Below are 19,214 nucleotides of genomic sequence, written 5' to 3'. Positions count from 1 at the left end.
TTAACATCATGCCCCTATAAAACTGAAACTGTGAAGAAAAATATTGCGATTCACACTAATAAGAATCTTTGAAGTCTGGGTGGTTTGGCTAGAGAGATCTGGTTTATCTCTGAATGCTCACATCTGTCAGATTCCTTCTATGTTTTGAGGAAAATAGGAGGAATAACTTACTGTTGATGAGCAGCATGAAATTGAAATCCTACCTAGAAAGAGATTTGGTAATTCAGAAAGGTATTAAAAATATGTAAATGTAGAGTGTCTTAAAATTAATTATTAAAAAAGGACCTTAATGTATATTTTAATAAACAACTGTGAATGTCTTTGCTGGGTGTAAATGATAAGCCTAGAATAAAATACATGTAAGAATTCTTGCTCTGAAGGAGCTTGCAATAAAATTCACATGGACTCTAAAACAACTTTTTCAATATCATACTTAGGAAGCCATGGCATGGTTCTGTCTTTTGAGGTATAAAACTTTAAAAGAGTTTGTTATTGAGTAATTAAGGTTTGGTTTGAGTAAGAAAAGATGAGTTGGTAACTGAAAGTTGAAAGGAACTTTGGCTATTTATAGGTGGTCTAGAAACATGTAACTCAATCAACTTATTCTATAATTAATGTTTTGACTAGAGTTACCAAGTGTGTGTCTGTTCATTTTTCTCTGGTCCAAATTATACTGTCAAAGCTATGGCCCATCATCTGTTAGAAGTTATTCAGGTCAAGGTAGAAGTAAATTTGTATGATGTCTTTTTTATTTTTTTAAATAAATCATTGATTATTCATTTTTTAAATGTATTATTGAAAATGGGAACATGCATACTTTAGTATTTCCAGGCTAAAATTCTTTTGAATTATGGCCTTTTTTGAATCTTTCTGGATTATAGCATGATTTCACAGTGTCATCACACTGGATATATTTAGGTAATGATACACATGTATTCATCCTTTGCTCTCCATTTTTTAAGAATCAATAGGGGTCTGGCAGGTTGTATAGTAAGTAAGTAAAGTGGGTAATTAGAAAGTTCAGGCCTCAGAAGAATGTGAGTTTTGTTAGAAAATGTTAGTGAGAATTTTTAAAATATTGTGTAAGCCCCCCAAAATCCTGTCCACAGGTTGGACCTGACCTAGGCACCACCATTTGTGACCCCCAACCTGAAGATCAAGGTGGTTTTTCAGCCGTCTGTTGCTGTGTAACATACTCCTCCAAAACATGGTGACCCAAAATGACAATTTTCTCTCTTGTTTCTGGAGGATCCCAATCAAGTTCTTTCTTGGGGTCCATCTCAGCAAGATGGGCTGAGGTAGAGGGCCATCAGAGGCTCTTCACGCACAGGTTTGACACTTGGGCTGGTGGGTCGTCTTTCTTCTCATGCAGCTTCTCCACACAACTAGCCTGGGCATCCTTCCAGCACGGCCGGGTCCGTGTGGTCGGATTTCTACATTCTCACTGGCTTACCCCAGAGTGAGCATCCTGAGAAGTCTAGGCAGACCCCCCTCCCCCCCAAGGCTTCCTAGGGCCTAGCCTCAGACATTACTCAGTGCCACTTGGCCGCACCCAATCGGCCAGTGAATCTTAGTCCAGCTGGAATTCAAGAGCATGGGGGAGTAGGCTTCACCTCTCGGTGAGGGAGTGGCTCACCCACAGGGAGGTCATCTTTGGCAATAAGCTGCTCAGTTATCATTCCCATCTCTCTCCATCTGGCTCTACCTGCCTTTTCTGGTCTTATTGCCAACTGCTCTTATACAGAAACCTCTGTTTCCTGAAGCTTGACTTTAAAATTCTCCACTAGTACATACACATCCTATGTGCATTAATCCCTCTGCCTCGCTTTGTTAGGTACTTTTATATTGGAAAATTTTTTCTATTCATCAAGGACATAAATGCCCCAAGCATGGGCCTAATTTTTTTCTTTGTCCTAAGCACTAGATGGATTTAGTGTCCTAAGTATAGTAGGAATTCAGCTATGTTTGTGCACTGATTGACATTCGATATTCTGGATGGGTGGGGTTTCATGTTTAGTTTACTTTCTAGGTAGGATTTCAATTTCATGATGCTCACCAGAAAATATGCTTGATTCTCAAAAATGTTTTTCACAAAATCTTCCAAATTTGAATTTGATTTTAGGATCAAGTGAATTTGAATTTGGAAAGAACAGAGTCCTGAGAAATGAGATCTTCCTTGGAAAGAACACTTTCCCTCTATTTGATAGGAGCAAAGTTGCCAAAGGCCCTTGTTTGTTTGCATCCAGTGATACTTACTCTAAGGGACTCTTGGACACAGATGTAGTATTTTGGAGTACATAGTATTTTCGAGATCATCTAGTACCTATGGAGAACATCCCAGAGGCTCTATGAAAATTAATTGCCGGTATTTGAGTTGCTTGTTTTTTGTACTCCCGAAACATTAGTTAAATTTAGCAGTTGTCCAATAACTTCTATCATTGCCCCTTAGTATACCTAAATAGCGTCACTATAGAGTGTCCTTTCTTTCTTGTTTAGAAACTTTGCGTTGCTGGACCAGTTACTAAACTGGATTTGCCTCTTGCCACACTTCTTTCAAAACAAAGAGGAAGAGAAGTGGCTGGGACACCCTTTGAATTCTGGGGTAGGGGGGACAAGGGGAGCATTTTTTCCCTTAAAGGAAAAAAATTTTTAGACAGTACTCTAAGATTAAAATATGTATATATTTCTTTAGAAATACTTTGTATCTCCTTAAGGCGGCTGCTGCTTTTGTGAGAACCTACTGCATACATTTTAATTATTTGTCTATAGTAATGATGGTAATGTTATAGTTGTTTTGTCAGATTGCTCAATTCCTAAAATTTTAGGGTCATTTAAGAAATATATTTACACCAGTTTTCCCATTTGTATATTATAGATTCGAAATGATATCCTCTTCATTTTGCAGGCAACAGAAAGAGACTAATCTCTTTTGAGTTTAGTTTGAAGCCTGAAGCTTGGAAGCTAAGGCCAGGTTATGTGTCCTTCTAATGAAAGGCTCCTCCCAGTAGGTTTTTAACACACACATTTCAGTCGAGACCGATACTTTGTTCATCTTCTTAAAGCAAAATTTCTTCAATAAGTAAGTCAAAGGGTTAGGTCTCTGTTTCCCGAATTGTGTGTCAAATATTGTTACTATGTGTTTCATTAAAAAAAGGTTTTGCAGTATATTATTTTGGTGTAAACAAGAGTTTACTGCAACACACCATGTAGCATATAATATCTTAGCTAGTATTATGAATTTTTAGAAGAAACCTGGTAGCCAGAAGCATAGTCTAAATATTCTGAACTTACTTGATTTAGTTTTTTGTTTTGCTTTGTTTTGTTGTTGTTGTTTTTGCAGAACACTTACTACTAACGTTACAGGGAACACAATTTGTCAAACCTCAAAATATTGCAGTTTCTTTATATGTGGGAAAATGTTATAAATTGTATACTTTGGGGTTAGTAACATTTGGGGCTTTTTTATTGTAGTGGTGGTAGTAGTAGTAATAGTTTCTTAAAAATTACCCCTCTTCTGCGGCCACTATCCATCTTATCCACACAAGCAAACCCTGTAAAGTCTCCCCTTGGTGAACACGTTTCCACAGTAAGAATGTTTTTTGCTTTTTAACACTCAAGCTTTACAGAACACGCATCCTTGAGTACAATTTTTTTTTAAATTGAAGTATAGTCCATTACAATGTGTCAATTTCTGGTGTACAGCACAGTGTCCCAGTCATGTATATACATACATATATTTATTGAATACATTTTTTAGCTTAGATTTTTATAGGAAAAATTTATATGTATGCCTGCAAACCCAATATTGACATTTTAAACACAAATGTGGGGGAAATATCTCAAGGTTCATTACCCAGTGCTGGCCAAGAGGATGTATGACATGTCACTGCCTAGAAACAACACTTAATCTTCCTCATGGTTTGATCTCCAGTAAAGGGCATTGTAAGCATTTTACATTCAACATTATCGTTTGTTAATTATGCATGGGACTTTTGCTGTGTGTTTAATTTTAGAAAACAGGTTAAGGTCTTGGGTAGACATGTTATATGTTATTTTTTCTATTTAAAAGAATAGGACAATATTAGTGGGTTTTTTTTTTTTCAGGTAAGGGTTGCTGCCACTCAATTAGAAATGCTATCCTAACTTATTTAATCCTCATAACAACCCAAGCAGGTAGGTGGTGTTGCTCCTGGTCTACACAACGAGAGATGGAGGCCTGGAGTGGTAAAGTGAGTTGTTTGAGGTCCTACAGCTAAGTGGCAGGACTGGGATTTGGACCTGCTCTGGGAGTCTTCACCACCATGTCAATCATAGAAATTAATCACATTCAACTTTTGTAAACTGAATAGGGGGAGGGTATAGCTCAGTGGTAGTGTATACCTAGCATACACAAGGTCCTGGGTTTAATTCCCAGTACTTTGACTTAAAAAATAAATGAACCTAATTACTCCCCTCCACAAAAAGAAAAAAAAACCTGAATGTGGTTTCTAAAAGTATATGCAGAACAAGTTAAATTACAACAGAATGTTTGGTTGTCTGGCAGTTTGTGTGTGTGTGTGTGTGTGTGTGTGTGTGTGTGTGTGTAATAATAACTCTGCTCTCTTTGGTACTGAGAGAAGAGTATGCCAATCTGGATTTTAAGCAATTCACTGGTAGTGAAATAGGCACTTTGGGAGATAACCTTAACTACTTTCAATCCCCAAGATACCATTTACTGCAATGAAGTAGTAAATAGTTTTACTAAATTATGCCATTTAAGTAAATAACTTTACGTGGCCTTGAGGTGTCTCCTGGCCTTTTGGGGTCAGCTATTCATGTAACTGGACCAAATTGTATCACAGATGGAAAAAAAATGCAAATATTTATTGCGTACTCTCTATGTTCAAAGCCCTTTAAGATGGAATTTGTTTACTTTTCATAAGGTGAGAATTATCATCCACATCTTAAGAAAGAGAAAGCTCATGTACACGGAATAACTGGTCTCACATTGCACGGCTTGTGTACCGATTAGTTCTGATTTGAACTTTGGTCATTTTCTTTCTGCTAAGTGGTGCAGAGTAAGGGCTGTTACTGGCTTTTTCCCTTCAAAGCATGTGTGTCTGAGGGGAGGGTATAGCTCAAGTGGTAGAGCACATGCTTAGCATGCTTGAGGTCCTGGGTTCAATCCCCAGTACCTCCATATAAATAAATGAATAAACCTAATTACCCCCACCCCCCGGCCAAAAAGCAAAACAAAGCATGTGTGTCTGAATGAGAGTGGGGCCCCAGTTCAAGAGAAGGATGTCTTTCAGAGCAGCAGTCTGGGCATGCCATGGCTGCAGTAGGGGCTGCAGGAATGATGGGGAAGTAAAGGTTCCTGTAGATACAGAAGAAGAGAAAGCCCCAGGGGGGGCGTCTCTGCTCTCTCTCCATCAGTAGGCTTTTGTAAACTGGAAACTCTCTTCAAATGCATTGACAGTCTCTGGGAACCAGCATGACACAGTCACATGCCTTTAAAATACTGCCACCATCACCATCGTCATCACTGTTAGGTGGTTATAGTTTTCCATAAAGACTAAGTAATCAGATTTCCCTTAGCTCCCCCCAAAATGGGACAATGAGACAGCTGCAGGTCCTCCCCAACAATCAAGGTGGTCTCAATACTCTTTCTGCTGCATGAGAACTTTCCACTGAAGTCCGTATGAGTCATTCACTTTAGCTGTGCCTGTGTGCTAATGAACAGCTCCTTTACACTTAGTAAAATCATTCAGACACTTCAGGGGGCTGCAAGGATATTATGCTCTTGGCCTGCCACAGACCCAAAAGTCCCAAAATAAAGTGACCTATTCGGTGTTTCAAAGGCGCTTTTGATTAAATTACTGAAAAATATTTAAGATGGTGAGTGAGGGCTGGCTGGTTGGCTGGACAGCATATACTTATAACCATCTTTTAGCCAGGGAGATTTTTCATAGCAAGTAGATTTTCTTAGTTTATAACTACTAACCAAGTGATCACCTCACCACAGCTCTTTCTGGAGCTTCCAAACTTTTAGACGAAGTCATTTGAAACTTGTCAGGAAGCCAAAGGTTGGGGATTACCTTATTCTTGGTCCTAAACCTAGACCTGTTTTTATAAATAGTCGATTTCCAGGCCAGGCTGTCCCTGCATGACATGTTCCCATAAATGTCCCGCTGCCACAAATTGCTAATCTTAGCAAAAGCAGAGTTCTGTGTCCACCCAAAGCACTCTTACTTTCCTAGGATGCTGCCCTGTGCTGCTCCACCACAGAGAAAGGCGGGTGGACATCTCCCAAAGAAGTCCATTTGATTCCTGATTCTCTGCCTTTCTGAGCTCCTTGACATTATTATCCTTTCTGGGCAAGTGGTTTGCATGGAGCAATCTTCCAGAGCGGCCAAGTCTGCAGACCCAGGGCAGGGAGGACAGGAGAGGAAGGAGAATCTGAACCCTGTGCTGCAGGGGAACCCAGGCGTGATGGAATAGTCTTGAGAAGGGGGCCTGTTCAGGCAAGCTTTGCTCCATGGACAGCCTGCCCCTTTGGGGAGAAGGAGGAAGGAAGGGAGCATGCATTTTGAAAAGAGTCAAATATTTCACAATGTAAAAACTCGACAAAGCCCAGACTTCCCAGCCCTTGTCTCAGGCCAGTGGGCCTGCAGATCTCAGTCTAGGGAAGGAAGGGCCCCCTGGGCTTCAGAGCTAAGAACAGAAAAATGAGCCTGAAGGGGAGGAGGGCAGTTATGAAAATGAGAGACATTTGCTCCTGTTATCTGACAGAGGTGCTGGGGGTGTCAGTGCTGAAGCAGCCTGGGGTCAGGCCTGAGGCCATGCCTGAGGCACCAGTGGCAATGGAGGTGTCTTACAGGAGCAGCCAGGAGCCCAGGAGGCCACCGGAAGTGGGGCATTAGGCTGGAGGGCATAGCAGGTACCAGAGCTCTTGGCTGCAGGGAGGTGTGTGGGTAGCCTCTCAGCAGGCTTTTGGGAACCTAAAAACAGACTATGGGTGCGAGAAGACTCCTGCAACTACATGGGTGGGGTATTCACCCACCGGAGACCATTTGTTGGTGCCGTTGTGTGGTAGTTCACATCCCTTTAATTATGTTTCCTGGGGAGGTGGCCAGGGAAGCACCGTTGGGATGTACCTTTTCTTTTATAATTGGTAGTTCTGAAATTTAAAAAATATATATCTCTTAGAAAATTCTGTTCTGTGACACCTTGGCCAGTCAGTTTTGCAGCTTGGAGAGAGATGGTCTTTAAATTTCTACCTAGAATCCTAATAATCCAAGCATCCTGAAGAAGTTATCGAAAGAGTAGATCTCATTAGGAAGTACTGGCTCACTGAGCAAAATGTTGAAGTGCACAAAATTCATTGCAGGTTAGCTAGATCCTTCCACAGAGTTGGCGAAAGCAAAGGATCTGCCTGTTTCAGGGTCCCCCGCCTCCCCCGGTCCCTATCTTCTTGCTCTTTGGGTGGAGTTCCCCAGGCTTCTCACGGCCCCATGCTGATAAGACATGTGGCCAAAGTCTGTGTCATCCTTTATCAAGGACTGGTTTAGGGAAAGTTTTAGTGCTTTTGTGCTGCAGGTGACCATTTTGGGGTCATTCACGCCCTCCTCTCCCCCTCACATATTCACTGCTTTGTCCCCCATCTCCTTTTCATTAATGAACTAAGCGAAGGCTCGAATAACCTGTTAAAGGGCGAGGCTTTTGTGCACTGCTGTAACATACCTTGTGTTACTCAACAAAGAACAGCTTAAACCAAGCCCCATATATAAGGGATCGAGATGTAATGCAGTTGCTCCACTGTGTTTTTGTGTACCGCTAGCGTCTTTTTTCAATCACTCAAGTAGTTTGTATTAAATAAATGGTGATTGCATTGAATTTACAATTTCAGAGAGCGTAAGAAAATGTCTGGATATTGTGAGGCATGTAAGAGTTCTTTCGTCCCTCGTGAATCTTCTAAATTGTGACATATCTTTTTAAGCTCATGAAATCATAATATGAAATGTTTTCCTTCTTTTTGAGAGAAATATTAAATACTACAAATCTACATAATGCTGTATTATTGATATATATCCTCTGCATGAATATTTACACTATTTAATATTTTATTTGCACATCTTGGATAAAAAGTAAATTAAGACAATAGTAATTATTTGTTTGAAAACAAACCTTATGTATGAATTCTGAAATTGTACCTGTGAGTAATCAACTGTTTCTTTACTATGCAAATTATCATTGTTTTATTACATTTGGAACATGGATCATTTTACATTTGGAGAATTTTTATGTTGTATGCAATGACAGATGATTTGAGACAAGGGTAAAATCTGCCACTTCTGCTCAAGCCACATCACGTATTTGAATTTTCCATTTTAGGTATAGCGTTTATAGAAATACATCTGATAAGTATGTGTTTGGTTCAGCAGCGATTTTATACATTTTAATGACATGTACCACTTTAGACATTGTACATATGTGAAGATAATATTAGTACTTTATGAATTAGTCATTTGCTTAATTTTACTTAATAATTTCCACATAAATCATTTTACATACACACATACATGTGAATTTACATGGGCAGGAGCTTTGTATTGATTTTGTGATTCACAAAATGTTATTAATTGACTGTTTAGCCAAAACAATCGGATATTTGCTTGTGATTAGCATTAGATTCATAACTTAAATTTATGTAATTTTTTAAACACAGACATTAACTAGCCCCCTTTTAAAATTAAACAACGAGTTGGCTTAAATAGCCAAACCTCTTTGTACTTTCAGAATTCAGAATTCTAACTTGAAGGCTGGGATAACAGGCATGAAGGAGGCAGAGAATAATTGTTTCTCCAGGGATGCTGTTTTCTCAGGCCCTCACGAAAGCAAATGGAAAAATGTATGCTTTTCCTGAGTGCTGAGAGAAAGGAATAGAAAGCTGTCTGTCTGTGTGTATTTTGCCTTCACACTTGCAATGGTTTCTGTTACTCCCGCCAAAAGGACATCTTAATACAAAAAAAACATATAAGTGGATTATGATTCCTGTGCCTTTCGAGGAAGCATTCTGCTGTAGTTTTCAAATGCAAAAACACCTGCCCACTTCTCTTTCCTGGGGGAAGGCTCCCACCTTCATCAGAGAGAAGAATCTCTGCCTTTCAGCTGTCAGGTTTCTTCTTGTCTTTCATGTTAAAGATTGATACGTTTGTTCCTAAGCTGCTGACAGGCCTCAGAGGCCAGGCTGGGGAGCGAGCATTAGTGATAGCAACTATTAATTCCTCTAGAAATTTAAGATTAGCCCCTTGGTTCTGTTTGTTCAGTGAAGTTCAGACAAAGAAGAGTAACAGCAAGTACATTTTTGGATGTTAAAGAATCCCCTAGAGCCTGCCTCTTCTTGGCCTTGTGACACTGACATCCTCAAGGAGATGGAAAGAGAATAGAGAGATTTTTAGGTTAGACAGTTAGAGGCAGCACACTTAGAATCATTCTTCTACTAAATCTCCAAAAGCTGGAATCATCGTCACTGGTAGCAGCTATGTTTGTTTTCATTACCCAGTGTAGCAGCTGTCAGTGGGGAGACACCTTTAAAAACAAAAACAAAAACCTGTATTATGTAAACTCTTCTATGAAGTGTGTTGAAGAGGTACTGGGTACTATCCTATGCTGGGTACCATGTGTGATTCAGAGATAAACCCCTGTAAGGAGTTTTCAAATTTCTGCCAAGGATGGTGAGCCGTGTCACGTGTTACAATTACTATAGGAAGTTTTGCTATAATAGGAGTTAAAACATACCAATAACCCTGCTATGGATGTTTGCCGAGGAAGGACATCCATCTTACAGTCGACCAAGGATCAGAGAGAGTTTCAGGTTTCATCTTGTCGGAGCGGTTGGGTAGGATTTGGCTTTGCGGGAAGAAGACAGATGCTTTTTGAGGAGAGGGAGGTTCAGATGGGGGTTAATTCTGTGAGGATTCTAATTTGGCTGAAGGACAGGAGGCTTGAGAGAGGAGGAAGGAAGGGCTAGAAGCAGAGGTTGTGGCAAGCCTTAAAGGTCAACCTTGACTGAGGAGTTGGGATTTCTTTCAGTCAGTGTCTGCTTGTGACTTGCCCACTTTTCAGAATACCCAACTGTTCCGTCATGGGCCCCTGGGTCCCCTGAGCTGGGACAGGTGTGATGGAAGGGCCGGTGGGGAAAAGAGGGAGCTGTGGATTGTGAGGCTGCATGGTTTCATATCTAGGATCCACTTACTAGTTATGTGACCTTGGGCTAGTTACTAAACCTCTCTGTGCTTCAGTGATGGTATGAGGATTATATGAGGTAAACCACGTAAAGTACACAGGCTCATTGCAAATAACCAGAGAACAAAACAAACAAATAAAAAAACCCCAAACCTTGGTCCCTACTGAACCTTTTACACCATCTGAGATATTCTCCTCCCCTATCTGTCCTATTATGAGCATAGCTCACAATAAGTCTGTGAATAAATCCAGATATAGACAAAGTGTGAGAAATGGTCAACATGGGTTAAGGTGTAGGTTAGAAGAAAATATGACATTTTGTGTGGACTGTAAGTAGTTGCCTTTAAGTTTACCTCCTGTAGTGAAGTCTGTCTTCCTAGAGCAAAGATGCTTGCCTGCCTCCTTCCCTCCTCAGGGAAGAGAATGAGAGAAGCATCCTCAGGCCAGGCCTGCTTTGGTGGGCTCGAGCCTGAGCTCGGGTGTCTGTCCTGATGAGTCCTACTTGGTCCCTGAGGAGAGGAAAGGGGTTATGGCTTGTCAGCCCCAGACAGGCAGAAAACACTTTCTTGACTGTGGTGGTGGTGGGGGGGTAAGGTTTCAGCTACAAGCTCTATCACTAGGGCCTTAGACCCTTAGTGTTATTTCCAGAATTATTAATTTTTGGCATCTGTCATCTGCACTAACTTGGACAGTTGGACACTGTGATGGTTTCCAACTTCTCTGAGACCCATTAACTAGAATTACAAGTCCTGAGGGTGTGGTGTGTAGAAGCCAGGCCCTAACAAGAGTGTGGACTACCTGCCTGGCACCTGCAGTGGATTGTCCTGAAGTGACGAGGCTGTGCGCTTATAAAAAAAAGTTTTTTTAGGGAAGCGATTTAGTGGCACTTGACATGGTGACTCCCCTGACTTCTGAAAGAAACGGTAATCTGGAGAAAGCCAGAAGTCTGTGTAAATACTTCTGTGGTTCCAATTCTGAGGATTCTGGGAGCTCTCAGCCCATATTTTGCTGGAATATCCAGGTGGATGGCTTTCTTAGTATCCCAGAGAAGAGGCTGAGCTTAGTAGATGTTAGCTCCCTGTGAGGAGTCTCGGGAATTCTGGGTAAGCCTCTGGCACTTGTCACCTTACCTCACGGGCAGCCTTTGGCCTGGCATCTTATTGGTGGAGTGCTAGGCTAGAAGCTACTGTCATTGGCCAGATTTGGAGGTGGGCGGGCTTTCTAGGGCTCCTTGATACTCATGTGTGGAATGCTCAGGGGGCTTTGTGTGGTTGCCTGGGGAAAGACAAGCTCACTAGGAGATGAGCAGTCCAGACTGCCGAGGGCAAGTGCCAATGACAGCGTGGCCAAGGAAGACGGAACCAACCACTGTAGCGGGGTTTGGCTCTAGTGAGAGTTAGTGTTTCTGTTTGTGTTGGCACTAAGTACACAAATGGACGGTCCTCCGGGGAAATGATTCGTTATCTAGAGAGGTGCCTTGAAGAAATACTCAACAGCTGGGTTCTGAGAGGCTGCATTTCTCCGCAGGAGAGCGAGTTATTGTAGCTTTTTGTAAAATATGTATTTATTTAATTTTCCTTTAGCACAGACCTTGTTTTTGTTTTTTTTTTTAAGAGTGAGTCATTTGTGCATTTGATTTTGAAAGTTGTTGCCAACATACTGGATTGTTGAGGAAAGAAGTTTTCTTTGTCTCCGAGGGGAGGGCTTGAGCGGGGACGAGCATGACACAGGGCAGGAAAGCACCTACGCTTCTCACTCTTGGGACACTTAGTTTTGAGGAACTCTGGTATCAACTCTGTTCATCTATGTCTGTAGGTCAGGGAGGAATAAGAAGCAGTGGAGAGGGAGAAAAAAGCAACTTTGTACTTTTGAATATAGCAAAACTGTATCACATGATCATCCGTATAATTAGCACAGTTTATGGTTGCAGTTAAGTCTAGTTTTTGAGAAGGCTGAGCTTTTTCAACATCTCACTTTACAAAGAAAAATAAGTAATAACTAACTTTCACATGGTGCCTTGTATTTGCTTTGGGCTCTTTTATCTGCTTTACAGTATCCTTTATGTGAATAATGCCTCCTAGAAACATCACAATACTCTGAGGGTAGATATAATTTTATTGCTATTTTACAGTGGGGGAAACTGAGGCACGGAGGTTAAGAAACTTACTCAAGATGACGCACTGGGAAAGTAGTAGAGCACAGCTGGGCTCCAAATCCTGGCAGTCTGGTTTCCAGAGTTTGATCTCTTAGTAACTGCACTGTGTCACTGTCCACAGTAGGAATAATGACTATTCTCTGTTCCAATGAAATCGCATGCTGGTTTTGCCCAGTGTGCTTCGGAAGTACCCATTCCACTTCTTTATGACCATAAAGTGCCTTATTTACTACTAGGAGATCTTAGTGCTGATATCTTCTATACTTCTAAGAAGTACTTTTCACAGATCTCAGTAAAATAATCCTTGGGATATTAGTTCTTGGCATTGGCAGGCTTTAGGTTACATATGGGGCTGAACTTTCTTGGCTTTTGTGATTAACTTTGGCTAAAGTAAGACCAATCTCTGTGCTTTTGCTATATGTTAAATGTCAGAGTCACCAGGTGACAGACCAGAATAATCCACATTGACGTCTGTGGAAATAGTCTTGGTGATGTGGGGTTCCCTTAGTGTGCAGAAATCTCCCTAACACTTAAAGTAGGTGGACGTGTTTTGTGTGTGTTGTATGTGGGGCCATGAAACTTACCAAGTAACACAACACACTAACACGTTCAGTTACGAAATTTCAAAAGTTCTACCAACAAAATAGCATTCTCATTAGAGGAAACTTGGAAAAATAAATAAAAGTGCAAAGAAGGACATAAGGTCACTTGTCCTACTACTCCAGAGCTAGCACTGTTGAAATTTACTTTCCCTTAGTATTTTTTTTTCCTACATGCACATTCCTAGACACACACTCTCAAAGCAACATTTTGTGTCATGCATACGTTGTTATTCTCCTAGTTAAATTGTAACCAAGGTGCAGAACACAGGATGTTTCGCACATGCACTTTTGCTGGAGAAACCACAGATCGTCACTATTTATAGTGCGCCTTAGCCATCTCATGCATCATTTCCCCTCGTACTTCCTCAATGTCGCTGGCAGCCCTGCTGCTGGCCTGCCTGTCCTTCACTCGTGACATCTGAGTCATCCCTGACATCTCTCTCCCCAGGCCTGTTATTGAGCTTTGTTATTTTTTTCTTCCCTAAACATTCTCAGATCTGTGCTCTATTTTCCAACCACTGCAACCCTCATCTCCATGTCAGCCGTCTCATGCTGTCTGTGTCTGTCTTCCAGCTTCTTTTCTTTTAAATCCACCCTTTAAAAAGTAATTTTCTCACAAGTGTTTTCTTCTCAGCACCCTGTTCTGTGCTGAACTCCCCCACGGTAACACCTCTATTACTTCCCGCTTGTCTCTGCGTCATTTTAAGATTCTTGATGGTGTCCTCCTTCACCTCATCCACTCCATGCAAGACCAAAAAAAGACACACTTGGTCCTTTGTTACTGTATCATTGAAGATAAACGGGGCTGACCCCAGTGAAAACTATGAAATAAGCAGTCTTTGCTGTCTCCAGCCTCTATTCTCCATTACATTTATGACCCACAAGGGTTTTTCTTTTCTCCTATTTGTTATTTGTTATTCTTCATACTCTGTAATTCACACTTCTAGTCAGATATGAAAGGATCTGATATTGGTAGTTGATACTTGAATGAATGTGATCACGTGTTCTTTTATGTGATCGAGTGGATTTAATAAAATAAAGCTAATGCAAGTAGGTAGTTTTTACTAGAAAAAAAAGCGTTTAGTTGGCTAATAGAAAGTTTACAATCCTCTGTTGATACTCTCCACCCCCAATTTTTTAAAAAAATTTTTTTTCTAGTATGTAAGTCTAGGAATAGCTACTTTAAACCATAGCAGTGAAAAAGGAAAGGAGAAACAGAGGAGGAGAGATAAAGAAATAGAACAGCCAGTAAGAGATAGTAATATTATCAAGCTGTGTCCTTTGATAAAAGTGTGTTATTATAAGTATGTTTTTCTTTGATAAAAATGCATTGTGTGCAAATTTTTTTAAAAAATGACATTCTCTTTGTGTTTTATTGTGTCGTCCCTTCTTTCTTCTCAGCTCCACGTGTAATTTATTGTATCTATCATAGAATAACCATAAAAGCGTTGAACCTGTTGTTTTTTTAATCCTGAAATCTCAACATCTAGTTAATGCCAGGCATGCTGTGTACAGTCAATAAATGATTGCTGATTATCCAACAGTGTTTTGGGACAAAAATAACCTTTCTTTGTATCTCTAGGGTTTTACTTTATTTTTATCTAACAGAATTAAAGAATTTGACACTGTAACACCAGGGTCAGAAATCCAGATTTCAACAACTACCAGTGGAAAATGGCACCCAGTTGTTCACAAGCTGTCATTTGCAACCTATGTTGGTGGCAGCTCTGGGTTGATTCCTCTTGTGTTGCTGCTTGGCTCTAAGACCTTGTCTTTTGCTTTGAGGACAGGGCTAAATAGGGAAGAGAGCCCGAGACCACATGAAATGTGCTTCAGCAGCTTTATCAGTATTCTGGCTTGCACGAGTTTTATATTCCAAAGCTGTAGTTATCTCTTCTGTGTCCCTGGCATGCCTTCACACTCACAGACACCAGTATTGTCCTTTCCTTGGTTCAGCCAAAACTGGGGAAGTGGGGAGAGGGGTAGAAGGACTTTTGTTCAGAAAGTCTGATGAGGGTCGTTGTAATGTCTGCTTTCATATACTGAATCTACAGTGACCCTTTTTTTTTTTTAATGTTGTGTGATTCTGTAATTACGGTGTGTTCTGGTGGTGCAATTATTGTATTATAAATTTAATAAGTTAAAGTGATTTCTGTAAGAGAATATGGGTTTTTCACTGTAGCAGAAGGAAATTGTGTGATGAGACAGTGGAGGAGAAACAATAGATGTATTATGTAGCTGCCTGGAACATTTGCTACCTGAAAGCAAGCCAGTCGGTGAGGAAGAGGAGATAGTAGACTGCCTACCCATGAGCTGACTCACCATGCTCTTGGAAAACAAGAAGGTGAAATTCAATGTTTTGTGTCTTCAGACTGTCCCCCAGTGCTTGCCCGACATCAGACAGCCCTTGACTAGTATCCAGTGGATTTTAGTTTGTTACTCATTTTTCATCTGCTTTCATGTTGTTGTATTTTAAGCCAATGCAACAAGGAAATGAATTGTTTTGTTTATTCTTTTATTATTTGCTTATAAAAGCGAAAGAAGTTAATGGCTCAAATAAAATGGAAATATATTTGTAATGACATCATAGCGTACTAGGTGGTATTTTTATTCTTGTTTAAGAGGCTAAGGATGGAATTTATTTACTAGTGCCGATCTGGAGTGAGAAGAAAGCAGCTGGGGCTTGTATATAAGCAATTATTGGTTCGTGTTAAAGTTTCTACAGCAGGATGTTTTCATTTTTAGAGGACACTCTTATGTGTTACTCAGAAGTGTTTCTTAATACTGGTAAGAATTTCAGCTGAGGATCATGGCTTAGTGGATTGTAGAAGAGCAGAAATTCTCGCTCTCCAGGCCTCTAGAGGACATGGTGGTCTGTGTTACGGGATGGAGCTGGCTTGGTCAGGAGAGCAGGCACGTGGCCCGGCCTCCGTTACGGTGGTCACGGAGGTGCAGAGGCAGGCTGGCTCCTCGGTGCTTTGACCGCAAGCCTGCGGTTTCTCTGTACGGTTCCTCTTGTCCATATAAATTTGGCCCCAGACTGCTTAGCGTCTCTAGACCAGATTTCCTTCTGTAATTATGGAAAAGTGACCATAAGTAGAGTGTCCCCAGCGTGAAAGCTATGCCACTTTCCCCTTCCCAGTGACTAGGGAGGTTCCAGCTCCAGAGTTGCACCAGACCAGGCTTCGGCGTTGCCCGGGTTCCCTCTGGTCCTGGAGACTCACGAGAACCAGCCCTGGATTGGGCTGCCTTCCTGAAGTTTTTTTTGGGGGGGGCTCTTTCTTCCATACTTAATATACTGAAAAAATCAAGCCAGAGGCATGCAATGGGTAAGTGAAAGTTCCAGGAGCTGTTTCGTGAGGATATTTGAGGTTATGACTGAGGAAGCAGAGAAAGAAGAACAAAACCCAAAAAAACTTAACATTCCTTTCAATTTGTATGGTGCTTTCAAATCTCATTTAATTAAATTCTCACCACAAACACATGACTATAGCAGAGGAGTCAACCACCTTGCCTTTCTTCAGCGACCCGTACAGAAGTGGGCAAACTCGTGAGGTGTGTTTGGAGCAGATCTGGAAACGCTCTGGTTTAGTCAAGTTGGCTTTTTACCCTGTTGTCCTTTTTCACTCTGAGGCTTTCTTGGGTAGGTATGGTAGTCTGATAATGACTCCTGAAGATTCAAGGTGCTCATCCCCAGAATCTGTGACTGTCACCTTATGTAAGAAAAGGGTCTTTGGAGATGCAATTAAATTAAGGATCTTGAGAGGGGAGATTATCCTGGATTATCCAGTTTGGCCCCAAATGGCAGTCACCACCAACCTTATGAAAGACAGAGGGGATTTCACACACACACACACACACACACACACACACACACACACACACACAAGCACACACACACAGAAGGCAGGTGGAAATGGAGGCAGAGTTTGGAGTCAACATGGCCACAAGCAAAGACAGGCTTGAACCAACAGATGCTGGAAGAGGCAAGGAACGGATCCCCTAAAGGCTCTGGAGGTAGTTTGGCCCCATTGACACCTTGATTTTGAACTTTTAGCCTCCAGAATTATGAGAGTAAATTGTTGTTATTTTAAGCCACCAAGTTTGTAGTAATTAGCAGCCACGTGAAACTAATGCAGTTGAGAAAAGAAATAAAAATGAAACGGAAAGCAACTCGATCAGGACTATAGCATCAACTCTAATTTTTAGAAAGAATCCCCTTTATTACTTGTACATGGTGTACAATTTTAATGCAAGCCTGGTCTGGTTTCTTTTAATCCTGATCATCAGATTAGCTTTCCAAAAGCAGTGCTCTAATTGTGTCATGCACGTTTGTCTGTATTCCCAACATGACCATAAATTTGGGATCCTGTTTGGCTTGTTTATAATTATTTCCACATTGTTTGGCATGTAGTAGGTTCTTAGTAAATATTTTCCAAATGAGTACATGCTTAAGTATGAGTATGTTTCTAATCAGGCCTCCAGTCTGCACTTCCAATTACATTTCTGTCTCCCCTCTCTGTATGTATATATGTGTCTGTGTGAGTATATGTGTGTGTGTATTTTTTTTTCTTGCCAGGAGAAAAAGACAAATTGGGGTGATATAAATAATGAATAATAACTACAGTTTCCCCTATGAATAATCACTGTCCAGATAACAGATGGCACTGGAATTGACGGTAATATTAATTGGAACATTCCGTTCCATCTTTTGCAGAAAGAGGCAAATTAAGACAAATCAAATGTATATTAAAGATTTAATCTAAAATGTACTTTAAAGTGTGTTTTTGGGATCAGTATAGATAAAACCCCCACGTTCCCTGTGCCTGCAGCGTTCTGCAGGAGCAGCTGATACTCAGAGTAATGTCAGTGAGGCAGTTCTTTCAATGACAGGATGGTTTTAAAACATCTTAAAATAAACACTGGAACAAAAAGAATTCATAGTAAAACTGTTGCAGTAAGTTGAAATTAAGAATTCACTTGGTGAATCCTGAAACATTTCCCATCATCTGAAAGTAGTTTTCTGCTTGTAAATTGCTGAATTTCGTACTCAGGACAGTATCCTGTCTAAGAGGATCAAGTGAACAAGCTGATTGATTTTTGTTTCCTCAATTTTTATTGCAAAAAATTTAAGCACTTAGAAGTGTTTTAAAGTGGGTACTGTATACACATAAATCTTACATCTGGATTCAAAGTTTTAATTTTCAAAAGTTTAAAATTTCAAAGCTGAGGCCACATGCCTGACTAATTAAATCTCAATCTCCAGGTGGGTCAGAGACATCAGTGTTTTGGTTTTTTTTTTTTTTGAAGCTCCCGGGTGATTCTAGTGTGCAGACAAGTTTGAAAACCACTGTAATATATACCATTATCACACCAAAGATAATTATGGCTGATATACAGTCCACATTAAGATTTCCACAATGTTTCCCGGGTACCTTTTGTAGCTGTTTTTGTTTCTAAACTACGGTGTATTTGCTTGTGATATCTCTGCAAGAGAGGAATTTGCTATATCCCCAGTGCCTAGAAGAGACTGGGCAGAGCAGGCAACTGAGATGTATTTGTAGGTTGCATGAGCTTAATCCATGGCTCCTGCATGTGAGCAGGCATCTGCTGAGTGTGTAAGATGTGACTGAGTGATGTCTTTCCCTAGTCAGCTTTGCTTGAGCACAAATATGTCAACCTGGATTTAGAAAACAGATTAATGGAGAACCACACCTTCCTAATCAATGGTATGTTTAGGTTCAAATATGTGCACAGAGATGTAAGGTGAATTTTATTATGTGATTTGTGGACACATTGCTTAGAGACCCCAAAAGGAGCTACCCTTGTGGGTCTCTGGGGTTCAGTGGGGCACAGTTTGAAAAAAAAAAAAAACAGCTTAGAGGCTGCCCCTCCCCCAGAGTGAGCTCATATTCTGGTATGCACATAATCACTTTTCTTTTTTCTTGCACCAATGGGTTTAATTCTACCTTGTGGAAACATGAAGCAAGCATGGTAAGGAAAACGTGGGTGGCGGCACTCAATACAGTTTTATTTTGGAACTTTCAGTCATTGCTGTCTTGCATTCCTTTTTCCTTCACACATTAAAATTATTCATAGCTGTGATGGTAGTATTATTTCTGTGCGGGAAGCTTAAATTCTGGCTGACAGTAAACGTGGTGAAGTTTGGGAGCGTAGGTTTTTGCGAGGACAAGGAAAACGTGATCGTGGGAAGAAGTGAGTTGTGACTG

At 40.7% G+C, this 19,214-nt stretch overlaps 1 protein-coding gene and 1 long non-coding RNA gene across 3 annotated transcripts in view; one reads left to right on the top strand and one right to left on the bottom strand.

The window, feature by feature from the left end:
* Positions 1 to 19,214, top strand: part of ARHGAP18 (Rho GTPase activating protein 18) — a 118,685-nt gene that overhangs the window by 9,184 nt on the left and 90,287 nt on the right. The window lies entirely within an intron of this gene.
* LOC140697877 (uncharacterized) lies at positions 8,196 to 11,306 on the bottom strand. Of its 2 annotated transcripts, none has more exons than XR_012075257.1 (4): positions 11,026 to 11,306; positions 10,581 to 10,736; positions 9,781 to 9,891; positions 8,196 to 9,570 (listed from the first exon to the last, which is right to left on the bottom strand). It is a non-coding gene; the product is annotated as an uncharacterized lncRNA (long non-coding RNA). The 2 variants fall into 2 exon arrangements; XR_012075258.1 differs by having other exon boundaries at positions 11,030 to 11,306.

This window comes from Vicugna pacos, chromosome 8 (assembly GCF_048564905.1).
Source record: "Vicugna pacos chromosome 8, VicPac4, whole genome shotgun sequence".
Taxonomy (NCBI): Eukaryota; Metazoa; Chordata; class Mammalia; order Artiodactyla; family Camelidae; genus Vicugna; species Vicugna pacos.
The sequence above is the reverse complement of the archived record's forward strand: the minus strand, read 5'-3'. Positions and strand labels throughout refer to the sequence as shown.